Source organism: Ruditapes philippinarum, unplaced genomic scaffold, assembly GCF_026571515.1.
Source record: "Ruditapes philippinarum isolate M1 unplaced genomic scaffold, ASM2657151v2 ctg4776_1_1_1_1, whole genome shotgun sequence".
Classification (NCBI taxonomy): Eukaryota; Metazoa; Mollusca; class Bivalvia; order Venerida; family Veneridae; genus Ruditapes; species Ruditapes philippinarum.
The window spans coordinates 58,873-64,872 of NW_026861998.1; positions in this window are offsets into that span (position 1 = coordinate 58,873).

A 6,000-nucleotide genomic window follows, 5' to 3' on the forward strand; every position below is an offset into this window, starting at 1 on the left:
ATATTTAATATACAAACATTAACCAATTTTGTGAAATGGGATTTATATATAAAAGTAAACATTTTTTATTTCAAAAAACAACAAAATTCACTTTTAGGTTACTTAAAATTTCATATTTTTCTCGCCATCATACTAATAATTTTTTATATAGCATTATTGCACATTTGGGGTTTTCCCCTTTAATTTTAAAATATAAACTTCCCTAAAGGTTTTCAAAAAATTTTTAGTTTTTTTTTTGGGCATGTAATTATTTTTTATCAAATGATAAATATATAAACCAAAATTGTTTTAATCAGTTGTCAAGCAATGAATGTAATTGGGATCAGAATGAATGTATAACACCACTTATTATGATTAAAATGACTACCAATACTAACAATTTGGTTAAAAAAGCAACAACAACAACAGTATAATATCACAGATATTCCAAAGACACTGCAATAAATTATAATGTACAAAATTTATACTTAAATACAGAATATCCAGATGGTAATACTATCTATTAAGAAATCAATATGTCAAAGAAAGATTATCCATATTAGTATAAATCATTATAAGAAAATTCAATTAAAACAAGAAATTGATTTCATGATTTAATTACAAAACAAATTGAGAATACTGCTTAAAAGTCTCATATTTGATGTGAATGTCAATGTTTATATTCTACTCGAAGTAGAATGATTTAAAGTTTGAAGTATATCATACATAATTAACGAAAGAAATATGATTCAATATAATAACCCTTTATTATCAACAATTCACATAAAGAAATGGGGCACAATGCGTCAGTACGTTTGAGAAAATTTTGTTAATGTAGCATTATAATTGAAAGAAATACAGTGGTTTGTAAAGTCGTATGGGATTGTCTGAAAAAGGAAAAATAGTTCAAACATTTGAGATGACTTAAAGAAATGAAACTGAAAAATATTCTTTATCAACGTTGTTTTACACGTACATGCAAATGTTGTATAGAAACTTATATATTCCGCATACAAATTAGTTACATAATTGTGTGTCAAATCATGACAACTAAGGTAATAAAATGCTTTTAGATGACTTTAATTCAAAACATGAAATTCTTGGTGCACTTTTTGACACCTTAAAAATTTGTATCCGGCCATTTCAGCGGCAATGAATATAAACGTTTACCACATCTTTACATAAAATGACCAGTGCTTTGTCATCGTACATTGTGCGTTTTAACAATAAATGCTTTTCTTGACAAACTTATGCTGGTTTGTTTTAATGTGTCATGGATTGCCAAAAATGGGGTTTCTTGACCAAATTTTTGATTTTCACTTTTTTTTAATTTTCTGAATCTATGAAATATCAGAAGTAATTCCTGTAAATTTGCAAGGTCGTGTCTTTCTTATTTACAAAGTTATACCTAATTTTGTATTATGGGTCCATAAGTATTTAAAAAATCACATAAAAATCTTTGATCTTTGTGATGTTTAAAAGGGTGCATGAGGAAAACAACTTTTAAGCTAAAAGGGAATTTTGTGAAAAAAATTGTTTTATGTTATTAAAAGTTAATAAATGTTGTAGAACATTTGAGAATACAGCCACCAAAATTAAAGCTCATATTACTTATGTTGCCTAGCAACGGACCTATTCCTGGATTCTTTTTCCTGGTCCTTTTTCGTTTGTAAAAAGTTATGCTGCCTAGTTTATTTTAATAACACTTGCAAGGTCTATGATATGAAAATATACCATTTCTCTTTAAACATTTACAAAATTTTGATTCTATTGCATTTTCACACACAGATAGATAATAAACAGGACATATTACTGTTGGAGTTTAATTCATAAAATACACTAATCAAAAAGAACTAAACACAGTGTCCATTATATATGATTCATATTATTACTTTATTCAGATATTTACTCGGACAGCAGACAACAGTTAATACAACAGTAAAATGAAAGATGACTAAGTATAACACCATAAAAAAGTAGTTAACACTAAAAAAAGGGCATCATTCCCAAAATTTTACAACATAAAGGGAAATATATTCTGTTACCTAGCAACCAGGGAAATACCCTAAATTTTGAATTTTTTTTGAAAATTTTCAAATTTCTTGGTAAAATACAGCAAACAAAGCAGAGAAAAAATTTTAAATTTTAAAAAAAAAATTATAAAAAATTGCCTATTAATTCTTCCAATAATTTCCATGAAGATTAACATACAATACATGTTCTGTACACTTGACTAGTTTAGTAAGTCATGAAAATTTTTAGCAAAAACTCAGTTTTTTTTGCCAGTTATTCCCCTCGTAGTTTTACAATTCCAATAAGCTTTTGTTAAAAATCACTGTTACTTCCATATTAATAAATATTTTTCTATCTATGATAACTGATTTACATAATACCTAAGCAATAAGTAAAAATTAATCAGGTTGCCAACAACCAAAATATTTCCCATAATTTTTTTTAAATTTTACAAATTTTTTAAGTTTTGATTAAAAAAGATCTCAAAATACCATAAAAAAAGCAGCAATTTTACAAAAACCAAAATTAGAACTTTTTAAAACTGAAAATGCAATTTTAATAATATTCTTGGATCAAAGTATCCAAAAAAATCATTTTAATATATTTTTTGAATTTTATATAATAATTATAATTTTCTTAAAAATTATGTTCGGGGGAACTCGGGTGTTTACAACTTTTCACAACAAAGAAAAGGATTTTAAAATTGACAGCTTTATATTAATTAAAATGCTTTTAAAGATAATTCCTCCAAAAAAAAATGTTCCTTACTTAAAACTGTTCTGATAATTTAGGTTGCTTAGAAACCCAATGAATAATTATTTTTTTTTATAAATTTTTCTAAATTTCCAAATTTTTACGGGGCCAAAAGGGAATTTACACTTATTTTAAAAAATAACAATTTGCTGCTATTATAAAAAAAATTGAAAAAAAATACCCACAAATTAAAAGTTAAACGAAAAATTAATAAGGTTATTCAGAAACAGGGGCCCGCCTTACCTTCCTTAATAATAAAATTAAAAAAACTTCTAATTTTCATTTTTCAAAATTTATTTTAGTGATTTTTTACATTTTATAAAAACTTTTTGATGATTTTTTTTTCAAATTTTAGAGTTACAAAGTGATCAAAAAATATAAAAATATTTTTTTATGATGCACCTGTAAAAACCCTTTCCCAACTGAAGGGAATAGGCTACATTTATTCTTTTGATTTTGCTGCTTTTTTAACAATTTTTAAGGGGTTTTGATAAATTTTTTAATGTTTCACACTAATATCAACATAAAATTTCAACTGACCTATATTTTTATAAAATTTTTTTCATATTCTACAACTATAAAAAAGTTAAAAAAATTTGACACAAAATACTGAACTTTAAGTTTTTTTACATTTTTTTACATTATTTTTTCTAGCCAAAGCTAAAGATTCAGTTTACAATGATGAATTCAAACAGCTAGGTTTTAATAGAATTTTATAACTTAGAGTAAAAAAACAAATGTTGTATTTTCACTAAAAAATTAATCTAAAAAGCATTTTGTAAAAATGAGGAAATAATTAACTGGAAACTGACATCCAAAATTAAAAAAAGGCAGCCATTAATTAATTCTATACATCAATTATCCACACACTTTTTTAAAATTTGATTAGTCCTTAAGCACCAGTTAGCAACACCCTTTCAGTTTACTTTTAGAGCATCTATTTTTATCATAAGTTTTATTTGAAATGAAAAAATAAGCATCCATAATGACCCCTAGTTATAGGAACTCCAATTATACTAAAAAAGTAAAAGACTGTCTTCCACCTGTTTTTACATAATTTCAAAAATCCTATTTATTTCTGTTTTCGGGAAACTGGTTTAGGCCACACAGTATTTTAGCTATGTCAATTTGAAGAACTGCCCCCTTTTTTTTCAAAAAATACTAATGTCTTGCTGCTCTTACTGTACTTCAGTAAAAGCCTCTGGAGGGCAATTGTTTCAGTAAATACTTTTAAGCTCCAACAATTTCATATTTCTTTACATGTTAACACTTGGCCCCCTTCACTTGCAAAAAATGTGGTTTTGGAAACAATTTGAGGGGGTTTTTTAAAGAAATGACTTCCTAAAATTTTTTGGATTTATCTATAAGCGCAATAGTTTTCCCCTATCCCTTATGATTCAGACAGAAAAAATTAGGCAACCTTTGCATTGTTTTTCACTTTTCCAAATTAAAATACCAAGCCTTGAGACTGACACCATGAAGTCCTTTTAAAAACAATAAAATTGGAAGTTTAAAAAATTTTCATAGGATAAAAATATACTTAAGTAAAAAAAAACTTAAAATTAAGTTATATTTTAACTAATATTCTTTTTTGGAACGAAAATACTATGGAATTGGAGAATATAAAATATTTTATGACAAAAAGGAAACATCTGACAAGAAAAAAATTTATAGAAATCACCTTATAATTTTTTAAAAAATATTTTTAAATATGGGACATAAAAAAAAATTTTCAAAAAATGTTTGGGAAAACTAACCTGATCCCTCTACACAAAAACCAAAAAACATGGAACTTTATGACCAAAAGGTTTAGAATGATGGGGAAAAGTGCACTTTTTGGCATAATCCCCAAAGGGGTTTGGAATACTTTTCTCAAAGGGGCATGATGAAGTCCTGAAATTTTTCAAATTAAAAATTTTAAAAATGTTTTTATTTAATACGTTTTTTACATTAACATCAGATTTTCCTATCCTCAAGTTTTGCAATAAGGCACCCGCAGATATGATTCCTTTTAAATGATCCTTTCTAGAAAACTTCATAGGGGTGTGACTTTTTTTTAATTTAAAAATTAGTTTAAAAATCATTTCAAACAAATTCAGGGGTTAGTATTCATTTATGTGCTTCTGTGTGAACAAACTTTTTTTTTTTATGTGACATATATGCCCTTACAGAACATAGTGTAAAAAAAACATGTAGTGTAAATGTTAACTATTCTTTGTGTAAAGAAAAAAAAAAAAGCCTATGCACTCATTCAATACCCCGGTTACCCCCCCCCACCCCCCATTTTGAGTCTGGGTTTTTGAGAAATTATGGGAAAAATGAAAATGCAACATCTCCCTTTTTTAATTTTAAAATCTGAAAAAATTAAACAGCTCAAAAATGGAGCATGAATATTTTTCACTTAGGGATACAAGTTTTTAACAGCTCAAAAATTTTTTCCTAATGTACTTACATATGCATGGAAGAAAGTAAAAAATTAAAATTCTTGAAAATCTTGAATTTTTTCCTTTGATATTTTTTATGAATAGAATTTATACATAAATTTTGGTAATAATTTCTTTGATAAATAATTACTTTGGCTGCCATTTCGATGTTCTATCAACAAACCCTTGTCCAGGAATGCAATTTTTTTACTTCCGGGTATTTAAAAAATTTTCCGATAAATACATATTAAGCAAAAATACTAGGAAAAAAAAAATACTCACCTAACCCAAAAAAACCAGTTAATATAACTTTGTCAAAAACAGACGTTGTCAGTGTAAAATATTCTTTTTAAAAACCGAAAAAACACGAATCAATTCCCCCAATATTTTTTCAACAATCAATGTCAGATGACGTAATCAGTTTCCTCTAAAAAAACTTTTTTCCCCTGAGAATTTTTCTTTTCTGTCATAGGTGAACGGAGCAAATTTTTTTTGCCCGGGTTTCTTGAAAGAATCAGGGGCCCCCCTGGTGGACAAGTCATTTTTTATTAATTAAAACGCTGTTTTATGCCCAAAGAACGGAAAAAAAGAGAAAAAAAAAGGCGTCAAAAATTTGGGATTTTTTCGATAACACCAAAATCAAGAAAAACCCCCTTTTTGATTCCACAAAAAAAAACATATTCTTTCCTTTTAAGTTTTTCAAGTTATTTCCTTTTTGATTTTTTGTATCATGCCTACTCAAAACTTGCATCAGGGTTAAAGGTGGAATTTTCCCCAAATGAAAAAAAACAAAAAAATTTAATCAGTTTATATCTATAAATGGACTTTTTAA